The sequence below is a fragment of the Oryzias latipes genome, chromosome 22, assembly GCF_053564925.1.
Source record: "Oryzias latipes strain Hd-rR chromosome 22, Olatipes_Hd-rR_3.1".
NCBI lineage: Eukaryota > Metazoa > Chordata > Actinopteri > Beloniformes > Adrianichthyidae > Oryzias > Oryzias latipes.
The window spans coordinates 10,815,262-10,828,817 of NC_136258.1; the positions used below are offsets into that span (position 1 = coordinate 10,815,262).

General features: G+C 39.1%; 2 long non-coding RNA genes across 5 annotated transcripts; both read left to right on the forward strand.

Moving 5' to 3' along the window:
* Positions 1-1,685: 1,685 nt before the first annotated feature.
* On the forward strand, positions 1,686-7,218 carry LOC111946862 (uncharacterized). 3 transcript variants are annotated; one of them, XR_013653065.1, is made up of 14 exons: positions 1,686-1,818; positions 2,190-2,250; positions 2,770-2,876; positions 3,018-3,089; positions 4,911-5,087; positions 5,164-5,251; positions 5,367-5,434; positions 5,530-5,754; positions 5,834-5,965; positions 6,071-6,182; positions 6,265-6,347; positions 6,473-6,547; positions 6,827-6,958; positions 7,056-7,218. It is a non-coding gene; the product is annotated as an uncharacterized LOC111946862 (long non-coding RNA). The 3 variants fall into 3 exon arrangements; XR_013653066.1 differs by lacking the exon at positions 7,056-7,218 and adding an exon at positions 6,629-6,745 and having other exon boundaries at positions 6,827-6,943; XR_002872660.2 differs by lacking the exons at positions 1,686-1,818; positions 2,190-2,250; positions 2,770-2,876; ... (3 more) ...; positions 5,367-5,434; positions 5,530-5,754 and having other exon boundaries at positions 5,820-5,965; positions 6,038-6,182.
* Positions 7,219-8,971: 1,753 nt separating this feature from the next.
* Positions 8,972-13,333, forward strand: LOC111946863 (uncharacterized). 2 transcript variants are annotated; one of them, XR_002872664.2, is made up of 5 exons: positions 8,988-9,094; positions 9,167-9,261; positions 10,342-10,479; positions 10,896-11,025; positions 12,659-13,333. It is a non-coding gene; the product is annotated as an uncharacterized LOC111946863 (long non-coding RNA). The 2 variants fall into 2 exon arrangements; XR_013653067.1 differs by lacking the exons at positions 9,167-9,261; positions 12,659-13,333 and having other exon boundaries at positions 8,972-9,094; positions 10,896-11,026.
* The last annotated feature ends 223 nt before the right edge of the window (positions 13,334-13,556 follow it).

Sequence of the window (13,556 nt, forward strand, 5' to 3'; positions counted from 1 at the left end):
GTCTCCCTTGGGGGGGGTCCTGGCACCTACCTGGGGTTGGGGTGGGGGGATGCCCAGAACTCCTGAGTAGTGTTGGGGTGCTCGTTTGTGGCTGTGGGCATTATTCTGGGGCAGGGGGCTGCTTTCCTGGTTGGGCTGGAGCTTGCACTCTCCCCAGGGGGCCCTGGGGGCCCCCGTGGTCGTGCTGGCCTGGCCTGGGTGGCGGTTGTTCTCTATCTGGTACCGTGCGGGCGTTGGGGGGGGGGGGGGGGGTTCCTCCTTCTTTTACATTCCATCATCCATTTTAGAAGAACATAAACACTCACTTGAGCACAGGTGTAGCTCACCTATGCACAAATATCATCTGAACCTCACCATCATAAGTATAACCATCCAGAAACTTTTTGCTTTATGCGGCTTCATGGTTTTACCCCCCCCCCCCCTTTCTATAATCAACCTACTATTCCCCCTCTCTCTAACATCCCTCTCTCTTTTTCCGTCCTTTCCTTTTCCGTTTTGTCCAACACAAAAGATTTTCAAATATGATTAAAACAAATAAAGTTTGGCATCGATTACTAAAGGGGTTTATTCAGACATACCTCTGGTTTGTCAGAAGATATATTATCCCTGTTGTTAAAGTAAAATATGTCCAGCACAAGAGGCCTTCAGCTCTCATCTGTTTGCCCAGCTGTTGGACAGGACAGGTTAAAAAAAAGACACTATAAAAAATATCTATTCAATTTTTAGTCTTTGAACCCATGGAAGCCCGATCATAGATCCTGTTTGAAGTGGGCAGTTCTGCTTGAGCCCAATAAAAAAACAAACAAACAAACAAAAAAACCTCAAGTTCCCACCTTTTCTTTAGTTAGCTTCAATTGTGTTTCTTGTTTAATCCTTGTGCTATCCTAGGCACTTTAACGTTGGGAGTTGGGTCATCTAGACCCACTAGACGCTGAATCTTTTTTCTTCAATGATTTGTGATCTTCACTGGTGTCCATGGATTACATGAAATCTTTCCACCTTTATCCACCTTTGTCATGGTAGGGAGAACACGTCAATGCAAAGGTGGGGTCATATAAGATAGCACAAGGGGTATATGTATGAAAATGCTGCCTTATGTAAAGCTTTGCTTTTTCTAGACATATTGCACACCTCCTCTCTCCCCAACACTGAAGGACACTTGGCAGATATGATGTTCTGGTTTGATGTGTCATTGCTTCAACTAAAGTGTATATTTGAATACCGTCCTTTAATCAAAACATTTTTTTTCACACCCCCAGGGTCTGGCAGAACAAGGGTGCTCGAACAACTGTGGCGTTTGTTACAATTGTTCTAGTACTTATTATTGTGAAGCAGAAGGGTTCAGTCAAGTCATCACCGTGGGGTATTTGTAGGGATGCATGAACTAAGAGATGGACTGAAATTAGGAAGGTAATCATTTATTTTCAAATTATTCAATTAAATGCTCAACCAAAAATGACAGAAAAAAAGCTCGCCAAGGAGTAGAAATGACCAAGTTCATTAAATGCTTCCTTCAAAAGAGATCAATACAATATAGATCTAACTTTCCACGCAACCCAGTCTCATCCTAAAATGTGTAGTAGCTACATTTGTCCACATGAAAATGCGTGAGAGTTTTACAAAAACGCCCCCTAAACTGTGAGGCGGATACGTTTCATTTTTCTATTCATTTTCTACAAGTCTTCTCAGGATCACGTGACTTTGGAGGTTTGGCCTGCCGTGAGCAAAAAACATGGCGGATGCACGTTCATTTTTCGGTGGAATATCCCATAAAACAAGATATTTTGAGGACTAATTTTTATTTTGACAACATTTCTAGTGAGAAATATACCATTTTCTTTTAAAATGTGCTTTCATGTTGGACATACAGTTTGTAGTTTGCTTGTTTCGTTCAACTTTTTCTCCCAAAGGCTCTGTGTTACGTTGGAGAAACACGTTAACTTTCATTCATATCTGCAGACGTGCGCGTGGGTCACGTGACTTATATGTTTCTCTTTTTTTCCGCAGAAAATTGTAAAATATGAGTGAATATGGACTGATTTATTTTTGAAAACATTTCTAGCAGTATATATCCCCTTTATTTTCATAATATCCATTCATTGCAGACATGCAGTTCGTAGTTTGTTTGTTACATTCAACTTTTCCTCAAGGATCTGAACGCGTCTGATCTTTTCCATAAATATATGCAGGCTGACGTGGGTCACGTGACGTGCCTTTCTCTTTTTTTCCTGTGGAAAATCTCGTAAAAAGGTACGTTGCGATTTATTAATTTCTTTTATTTACATTTCTAGGGACCCGTGTATAGGTTTTCTCGTTCCGTGTTGCTGTTGCGGCGATTAGGCTTTGATTGACATGTGACAACAAACCGGAAAAATGTTGAGTTCAGGGACTGACCAAAGAGTTCTTTAAATTGATTTTTCTGCATTTTAATTTATTTACACTACGAGTCTAATGGTGTGTGATAAAAAAAACCTATAAATATTATGATAAATGAGATGAAACAATTATTTTGATGGAGTTTATAAAATATTAGCATCTATTATATTCTTTTTTCTTTAACTGTCAATTTTTTTGACGTATCTCATATATTATAGTATTACAATGAAGTGCTCTAATTTATCTGTTAAAAAAGGTTTCATCACTGTTTCCTGTAGTAATTCTCAATAAAGTTTTAAATAGGATATATTAAATAGGATATATTATCTAAAGTAATCAGGCTTTTAAGCCTTCAATTTGCCCCAATTGACATGAAGTGCGCATTTCGAAAAGCCAGTGAACGCAGCGTCATACGGGCACCCCCACCCCACTCCCCCGAAAACCCCCGGATGAACCCGCAGGAAGGCGCGCGGCTGAAGAACTTCTTGGACAGCTGGAAGGTGGGCGATGCTTTGAACTTTTCTCTGTAGAAATGTAATGTTTAGATTTGGGAAACCAGAGATGGGTTTTTAGTAAAAACGTGTTGGCTGTTTAGGATTAACGTTGAATGACGAGGCGTTTTTCCATCTTAAATTTAAAAGGCCGCAGCATCACGGTGAAGGCCTCTTCTGTATAGAGGACGTGGGCGGAAACGTCACGTGGTCTCCGCAGAGGTAAGTTTCCTTTTGGGTCATTTAGCCAGAAACGGGGGTCTGCAGCCCTTTAAACAGCTAAGAGCCTTTCTAATGTCTCACTGTGCAGAACTCAGTAGGACACACAAGGTGTCTCTTCAGCGTTTAGAAAATCAAACACTCATTTGCATTTATGTTATTTTGGAAACTGGATAACTACTGGGGTTTACAAAGGCTTTTTTTTACACATTGTAGATTTTATGTTGTTAGTACATCTCAGCCAGTATTTCTTTAAAGGCCTATATCATGCAATATCAACTTTTTAAAATTTTAAAGTGTATTATAATGTTAATTCCTCACAAAAACTAATCCACAGCGGTATTTTGATCCATTCACGCATCTCTCAACATTCCTCTGAAACCCTCTGAGCACCAGCCCCTCCCAATTCACAATAAGAGGGTCCTCACATTGTGACGTCATCATAAGTGAGGAGCAGCCTCTTCCAGGAAGAGCCTGTGCAGCTAAACCGCCTCCAGGCTAACAGACACCCCCACTTCCTCAATGGAGCTAGCGGTGATCAGCAAAATGCTTTCATTACACAATATGCACATCCATCTTTGCAAAAGTTTGGATGGAAGAAACGCAGAAACGCTGCCGACGCCGACTCTAGGTTGATGTCATGAAATAGGCGACACCCACAAGAAGAGAAAGGCGGAGCCTCAGAGATCGAGGAAATAGTTTATTCTAAATGGCTAGCATGGTGTAGGCCCTCTAAATTGTGCGTATTGACCTCAAATTGATTTTTTGTGGTACGTTGTCAGGTTTAAAAAAATTGGTCATAAATGCTGGAATTTCTTAAAATATTGTGCATTACCGCTTGATAGATTATTGAAGCATTATGGGTACTGTAGTCAGGAGCCTGGCACAGTAATACTTTGCTTCAACTGTTGAGTAGATCACCAAGTTGAGTAAAGTTTGACTTATCTGACTGTTTTGTTTTGCGTGATGCACTGTGTCGTCTGAAAAATAGGATATTTGTTTGAATTAAAAACATTTTTATTTTTTGTCGGAGAACCACAAAGGAGGGGTCAAGGAGCCACTTGTGGCTGTGGAGCCTCAGGCTGCAAACCCCTGGTCTAAACAATTATGGCTGATTTGGCTGACCACATTTATTTATCCTAGCGTTGTCAACAAAGTTAAAGAGCCGCTCCAATGGAAGTCACGTTTTTAAGATCAAACATTTTTCTCATTATTGAGAACATTAACAAAAATATAAACATATACAGAATAATATAAGATTAAAACTGTTTCTGAGTATTTATTCAAATCTCGATGGATCAGGAGAAGATGAAACTCATTGTCTCAAAAAGCTCTTAGTTGTGACGCTCTAACTGCCATGAATGGGCCAAAGTCTCTACTCCGCTCCAATTCTGATGCATCCATTTGCAGACAAAAACCAGTAGATCCATTAATGTCCTGAGTTCCCTTGTCTGAGCTAGTATCTGGCTCAAAAGTGTACACATGGATAGCTCCAATGTTGCTCATTGATTTTTTTTTTTTGCTATGCTAATGTCGGCTAGGGCTTGTGAGGTGCTATAAGCTAGCGGGAGAGAGAATCAACAAACGGTTTATGGGAAATTAGCAGAGGCAAACATCTGCACCACAGCTCTGAGGTGAAATTCTTATGAGCTGCTGTGCTGCAGAAAAATGTCTTTAAAAACAAAATGATCGTAATTAAAAAAAACACTGGGAACGATTTTATAATAGCTAAAAATTCTGTTAGAAAGTCTGATTCCTGATTCTTGTATGTGTGTATGTATATACATAAAAGAACCTCGTGTTTTTTTCCCTTTCCTCTTTCAGACGGGTCAGTTATTTGGAGACAACATGCACAAATAGTTCCTGGACTGATTTTCTGCTAACTTTGAGATGGAGAGGCTGTCAGGTTCATCTGTTTCAGTGTCCTGCATGCTCTCCCTCCATGTTTGCCGTAGCAGTGGATGGAACTTGCAAAATGTACTGTTTTGAGAGCCAACTGGGGTGTGTAAAAAATTTTTCCACCTACATTTTTGATGGTATAAATGTTTTTCTTATGTAAACTTTTCTGTTCTTTTAGGCTCAGTGGTTATTTTGAAGATGCGTTTCTGACCAAAAACACTGTGGAGACCTCCTTTGTGAACTGCATTCATGGGGCAATAGAACATGTAAAGCTATTTTAATGTCTTCTTCCTTAAGAAAATGAACACGCCTGCCTATATGTCTTAATGTATTTTGTGTCATATCATCATGTTTATGTACAATATTCATTTGTTTTGATAGAATCCTGGAGATGTGGAGCAGGAAAGTTTGTGGCAGCACCAGAGTCCTCCAAAAAGTCTTCTGGCAAAGTAAATGAGGAAGGATCGCAGTCTGCCATCGTGGAGTTTTGCTGAAAGGACTGAACACGTTCCATCCATGCATCCATCTTCTTCCATTCATCCAGAACCAGGTTGTGAGGGCAGCAGTCTAAGCAAAGATGCCCACACTTCCCTCTCCTCCAGCTCCTCTTGGGGGACCCCGGGGCCAGCTGAGAGACGTAGTCTCCCCAGCGTGTCCTGGGTCTTCCTTAGGGCCTCTGCCCAGTGAGACATGCATGGAACCCCCCCCCCAGGGAGGCGTCCTCCTCTGGATGTAGAGTGGAAGCGGCTCCACTCAGAGCTCTCTCCAGGTGAGCGAGCTTCCTGAACCTGTTCCGTTGAGATATTTTCATGAACCCCTTCTATTTGCAGAAACGGCTTTCTCCACAGACCTTGCAGTTCTTCTGCTCTGATGTAGTCTACGAGTTCTGATTGCATTTGGAGAAGGTTGGTTTTCCGTGTCCTGAGAGGCAGGACCTGTTGAACATGTGTCCTTTTCAAGTTCACTCTTGGATGTGTGAGGTAATAATTATCAACGGCTTATTTCTCATTATTCCTGTTGGAGTTTTTTTCTAATCCCTTATGTTTCAAAAGTTTGCAAACATACATTTTGGTTGAAATGATGAGGATCCGAGGATGAAATCAAGAAGGGACAACTTCAGGGAAAGGGACTGAACCGACTGAACAGCTTCCTCTCTTCAGCAGACACATCTTCCGAGTACATATGTGTCAAAAACTGGTAAATACTCATTGAAGATGCATCCTTTTTGTGTAATTTGTTTTCTCAGTTTAATACATTTTGATCCTTTCATTCTGCACAGACATCCTCGCCGTTCAGGCCGGTGGCTGGAACAAGCGGAAGTCAGAAAAGCTGGAGCAGACGTTACCAGAATGATACCTCCAGGTAAAGACTGTGGTAATGTTGTAGATAAATGTTGGCTTGTTTCTTTCATGTTACTCTCATGCTGTTGATGTGGAATATCTCTTGATTTCTTCAGTATTATTAATACATTAATCTCTTCCCACAAGGACCAATCAAAATGACCCAGAGAAAAATACTGAAGGGCTTTGTCTGAGCATCAGGAAAACAAGAATCAGCATATGGTAAAAATCTTTTGTAACCCTTGTGCTATCTTAGATGACCCCCCCCCCTTCCATTGAGGTGTTCTCCCTACCATGACAAAGGTGGATAAAGGTGAAAAGATTTCATGTAATCCATGGACACCAGTGAAGATCACAAATCATTGAAGAAAAAAGGTTCAGAGCACTGTCTAGTGGGTCTAGATGACCCAACTCCCAATGGTAAAGTGCCTAGGATAGCACAAGGGTTACACTTTCTAAAGTTGTTGCATAACTGATCAAGCATGATGTGATGGATTGCAGGTTATGGTGCCATGGTAAAGAACTAAAGGCTCTAGGATGTCATGCTGCTGACCAGACTGTGGTTGGTGAAGTCCAGCAGCAGTGCGGGTCCTTGAAGTGTGGTTGAAGAGCTCTCCTCCCAGCTTTTGGAAGGTTCTGCCCCGCAAAGCCAGGAGGTTTCTCTTTGTGATCTGCATGGATGTCCAGGGCTTGTGGCATTTATGTGTTTTCCTCTTCATTTCATTCTCAGGCAGCACAGAGGCCTTGATGGAGAGAGAACATGAGGGACTAATTGTCTGCTGAGGAGGAGACTTTCTGCAGTTCAAGCCCCAGCTCCACCCCTAAAAAAGGCTTATAAGAAGGAAAACCTCATTTCAACTTTGTACCAATAAATAAATGACTTTTAATTGAAATGAGAGATTTTTTTTCTGCACCGCACCAATGAAGGTTTTTTCAACCTAAATTTCAACAATTACATTATGTTTTTAACCTCCGTTCAAGTTTCTACAACACTAGCTAAACATTTCAGTGCTCACACCTGTGCTGAAGACACTTCTCATTTTATCTCAAACGTTTGGCCTTTGATTTGTATGTCCAACACCTTAGAATGAAACACTGACCTATTAAACTCATATAATGTGCTATGCATCTCCAAATCCTTTGTCAGGGTACAGACTACATTTTAATTGAGCAAGACTGAAGTAAAATGTAGCAAAATGACAATGAGTTATCTTAAATTAGGGGTAAATGACATGAGAAATTAAGAATATTAGAAGTGTGGAGTGATATGTGTATCAGTATGTTAGCTGCAGGAAGGGGGCTGTCCTTGACACGTCCCTTTACTCAGACAGGATGACAGGTAGGGAAGGGGGTAGCCGATGATCTGCTCCAGTATCTTCAGCACTGAAGCTTCTGCTGCTCTTCTTCAGTTTGATCTGAGAGCCAGACCATGATGCAGTTGGACTGGCTGAGCGGTAGGTTGCCAGCAGCTTCAGACGTGCTGATGTGCCTTGTTGATAACGTCCTGGATGTTAGGAAACCAAGTTAGATCAGCTGAGATGGGGATGCCCAGGAAAGGGAAGCTGTGAACCCTCCTCTATGCCTACTAAAGTCCAAGATGACTTTCATGGTCTTTTATTTGCCGATCAGCCTTACACTATACAGTTTCCGCACTTGTCTACAAAGTTCACCTCAGTGACCTTTCATAAGTCTTTGTTATTGGCAAGTTAATTACTTATATCCAAGACATGGAGATGTGGGTCCAGTATGAGCAGGATTTGGGAAATGGCAGTTGCCAAGAACTCACATGAAGTTTCAAGGTTTTTGCCTTTATTTGGAGGAAAAAAAGTTGTTGTCCTTTGTTTGTTGTGCAGAATTGCAAACCTAGAAAGAAATCAACTTGAAAGAATTTATATAAATGTATTTGCCCTTCTTTTGACCCTTCTACATCATGAATATTTGGTGGCTGTTGCTTGGCGACTGTGAGATCTCTCCATAGGATTGACATGGGCTGGGCCTCTCAATGACCTTGATATGATTGTTCTTCAGCCATTCCTTGGTTGCCTTGGCTGTAAGTTCTAGGTCACTAACCTGTTGGAAGACCCATCCATGACTGATTTGAAGGGTCCTGACTTAAGGAGGGTAGGAAGTTCTCACTCAAGATTTTCCATTAATGGCTCCATCAACGTGGTGACGTAGCTCTGTGCAGAAAAATAGCCACAAAGCATAATGCTTCCACCTCCATGTTTGACAGTGGGGAAGCTGTTCTTGGGGTCATAGGTAGCAATTCTCTTCCTCCAAACCCAATGGTTGAGTCGATGCCAAAGAGCTCAGTTTTGAGCCAAACATTCCATTATGCAGAATAAAATGATAAAGCAAACCCTATTTTTCAGTGTGTGATTTTCATTTTTTCATAAATCTTAGGACAATTTAGATGATAAAAGTAACAAATATATGAAAACAGTATAATACAGTAAATATGTAAATATTTGATGTGATGAACAATGTTTATCTGATTTAGACCCAACATGAAATATTTTTTGACACACACAAATCAAGTTGTGTTATCTAATGCTCGTAATTTAGACACAAATGATAGAAATGTTAGGTTTATATGCCAAAGAGGCCATGTGAAAATTTTAGTGCAAATACGCATGCGTGCGCGCCGTGCACATAAAGCCACCCCACCCCCACGTGTCCGCGCGCCGGTCGGGGGGTGTTGGGCGTCAATAAAGGTAATCTGGTTGTCGCGCTTTCTGCATCTCTGCGCGAGCTAAAGAAGTCTCAAAGGTAAGAAATGTAAACACAAGAGGCATTAATGAAAATACTTTATGATCATCTGAAAGTATTTTCATCTGACAGATGAATGCAGCTGTTGTTGTTATTACTGTGTGACGGAGGAGCGGTGCTGAAAAATACGGCCTCCATCGAGAGACTGAACGTAACACGACTGCAGGGTACTATGATCATCATAGAAACATGTATTAATTATTTGTTTCGACTGTATAGTTATTGTGGTGGAGCAGAGGAAGGGAGGTTTGTGAGAATCGGGGTTACATTAGCTAATGATTATGGCAGCGCTCGCGCCACCGCCGGTTTCCCGGCAAAAAAAGGAACAGTAATTTCCTGATATATTAAAGTGTTATGATTGACCTATTTAGGGGTTTTCTCCAAATTTACACAAAAAACGTTGTAACAACGATCATCTGGACTTGGTTTTGTAAATATTTTAAAACAGTCTCTGTCTCAGAGACCTGGACTGACTGACTCCTCCCCCTCACGTTCCAAACAGGAAGTACAAGGAGCCAAAATCCTATAGACTTCTAAAGAGAAACAAACAGCTGTCAGTCAGCCATTCTATGGGTCAGATTAACCATTCTTGTTGTGATACCCTTTTAAACAGGTTTTTGCTAATTCCAGTTATTTGTTTTACAAAACTGTTTCTTTATCACAAGTTATTCAAATTATAGACTGACCAACAGATGCCTCAGTAATAGCATGTGCCACCTTGAATGTTTGTTTGACAAATTCCACCAAGCTCACTTTCAGTGGAAGCAGTGTGGACTTTCAACAGCTTACTCCTGATTGGCGACAGTAGTTGCCATAGAAACGTTGACTCAGATCAATCACTGTCAACTGGCTCCAACGTGGTGACGTCGTTATCACAGAGAAACGACGACAGAATTGACTTTGTTATGAGGATCTGGAAGTAAATGGGTGACGTCACACTCGCTCAAACCTTTTCTCTGATCCAGTCAAACTGCTTTTTTACCAGTTTTATTCCAGAAATCATTTTTGGATAAGAGGAAAGACATCTTCAGCTCAAAACCAAGTCTTCATGACCTTTTTTTATAACTTTTCTTTTTAAAATTCAGAACTAATAACCTGCACATTCTTACAAAACTGTTAGACTTCAATTGCTACCTTAATTTAATTGTAAAACTAACAACCATTGTCATTAATATGGCAATATTTTCCCCAAATCTTATCAGAATGGGGAACTGGAGACATAAAAATTCTGCTTTTCCTATTTTCAGCTGACTCTGCCACGAGGCTCGACAACTTCTTGCATCAACTGTGATCGCTGTGGCCGCCAAAACATCCAAATGTAAGGCGGGCTACAAAGATTTCAGGCCAAAAGAGAACGCCTCACATGTGATGAAGTGTCTGTATTGGTATGTATTTACCATCTGTGACTCAGAGTCATTAACCAATTGTCGATCTGTTCACAGTGTTATATGATAATTTAAATTTTGACGATGACGATACAAAAATTGCTGCCAAACCTGCCAAAAAGTCCCGCCTCTTACCACACACATGTTGTGCCCCCTAAGTTGCCCTAAGTTCCCTGATCAAGCAGAAACGTGCTTTGACTGGATGAAGGCCTTGTATCAGGTATACTGGTAATAATAATTTTACATTCACCTCAGTCTGTTGTTTTAACTCATTATTCATGGAAGCTTGATGACATGACTTCAATGTGCATGAACTCTAGTTTAATTAGAAACTTTCATTTGTGAACCGTCAGCAGATCTGGTCATGTCTCACCAAAACAACCACACTAATCATTTCATCATTTTCATCCATTAAGGTTGGAAAAACCAGCAGCCTTCCAGTGCTTCAGCCGTCCAACCATCAACCGTTTCAGACATCCATCCTCCCACCACTTCAGCCCCACAGCCGTCCACCAGTGTGCCAACTTCGGACATTTTACTATCCTGGTACAATCTTATTTTTCTGCACAGTTAGCAAAAATGATATGTTTTTAAGAAATTCCTGTGTTTTTTTATCCTCAACAAATGTTTCTCCAAAGAAATATGAAAATACAGAATTATTCATCTGGTGGTTATTTTTACACTTTTCCTCAAATCTTTAATAAGAAAGAAATAATTCAGTTCAAGTTTACTTGTGCTTTTCTTTTTAATGGGCATTACAGTTGATATAAAACATATAACATGCAATTAAAATGTTTTGTAGTTAAAAACATTTTACACACTATTAAAAGATTCTATAAAATATTATTTAAAAAGAATCCTTTCCAAGAAAATGTTGACTACCGTATATCTTCCCATAGTAGCCCTGGCGTTTATTCCATCACAGACAGAACAGTGATGGTTAATGGGTTTATTTTGCAGCAAAACTTCATCAAGAAATGCAGACAAACACCAGCAGATGAACATTTCAGGATTTATTCAAACGATGAGAACATTGGATTGTGTTCTGATCAGCACTGGCTGTTGACGTTTCTTTTCTCCTTGAAGCATCAGCCTCCGTATCAAAAATCATGTTGGTTGTCATGAGGATCTCTTTCCTGGAGACACGCCCACCTTTCCGTCTTTGTGCAATAATTCATGTTCAAACCAGTTCTTCTAATTTGTCGCTCGCTTTCTTTGCATTTCCACCAGTAAAAAGTAATACGACAAAATACTTGCAGAATTTGTAAAGATTTGGATTTTGTATTATTAATTTGCCTTTTTTAGTCTTTTATTATAAAATAACTATGCATTATTACTTTATTTTAACTAACACATTTATCTTAGTTTACAGTAGTCCTCTTAAACATCTCTTAAACAAGTTTACACTTTTCATCTTTCAGAATGCAGCCGTGTGATTGGAGGAAAAGATTAATATGCAATAAGGACATTTAAAGAAAAAAGGAGCAGTTTTTATTTTACATTATTACTATTTTAAAGTAGAACTCTAACGTATATAAATGCTTTTTTATTAATTTGTTTGGCATATTTACTGTGTTAGAGTTCTGATGATTGTTTTGAGTGGTAAACGTTTTTATTTTATTTATGAAACCCAGATGGAGTTAATGGAGTGCTAGTCATGTTTTATGTTGTATATATTATTAATGAATTTATTTATTTATTTTGAAGTGCCTAATTGCAAGTAAAGAAGGCGGGGTTATGGTTAAAATACGTACGGACAATCCAGCAACATGCCTCTTCAACATGAATTTCCATCAGCTTTTTTGCTTGGTCGCAAATAAATAAGTCCAAATAATAATCAGCCTAATTTGTTTTTTTGTTTATTTAAAATTATATAAATATTTTCTAATTTTGTCAATAAAAGGTCAAAAGGGGTAGATGATGGATGCATGTCCAAGTTTTATTATTCATGTTCTACAAGTTGTTAGATATTGATTATTTGATGCTTTTGTGCTATGCGTTAAAAATCAATGTAATAATGTAATTATTCATAAATATTTGAATAATACTAATATTTCCTACAAAGGATAATTGACACTAATCAAATTAAAAACAGTCGCCCTGTAAGCACTGAGTGAACAAACTGTAGCCCATCGTCTTCCATCACTGTTTGATTGAACCTTCTCTACTTTTCTTGCAGGGGGGGGTCATGGCCTCTACGCTGGATCCCAAAAAAGAGACAAAAAAACCCCGACCTCAACCCCCACTCTTAGTCAGACATGTTTATTTTTTTATTTACAATAATAAATAATATACTATGTACATTTATTTTGTTTTACTTTTTTATACTTAGTTTCCTTATTTCCTATAATATTTATTAGTAGTTGTTGTTTGTTGATGTTATGTCCTCTTTTAGCCTCTTTTATGTTAAAATAGACGTAAATGATCCAGATGCTGATATTCTAATATATAGACAGATTTATGAATGAATTATTCTCAACAGAAGTTCAACGCTATTGTGGTAGCAGTTTGACTGTTTTACTGCAATCTGTCGTGCCTCACCCACTGTCCATCCCATAAAAAAGAACAATTCTACATCATTAACCTTTTTTTATTTTTATTCATAAATACAAAGTTAGAAATCATACCCCCCCCCCCCCCCATTTTTCTAACTTTATCAATGAGTTCAAACAAAACATGAACACAATAAGAAACTCTGACAATAAGAAAGCATTTAAAACATTCAATCTCTGCGTCAGTTTCAATGTTTTTGTGAAAAATTTCATAATAATCCCCTGGTTTGTTTCTTTCTTGTTGCTGTTGGGAATTGTTGTTTTGAATTGTTACAGTCAATAAAGTTTGTATAAAAAAACAACTGCAATCTGTCATGCGACATGAGACCTGCAAAACAAAAAGTTTGCATTAGTAATGGAAACATTAATTTCTGTAAAAAAATAAAAACCTGTTTGTCACTGGGCCTATTTTTAGAACTTAACCTTCCCGATAAACGTGGGACCAATCACAAAACCAGTTTAGAGCCAAACGTCTTTTTTTAATTATACAGTGTATTTCTAAACTCAACTAGTTGATGTTGAAAA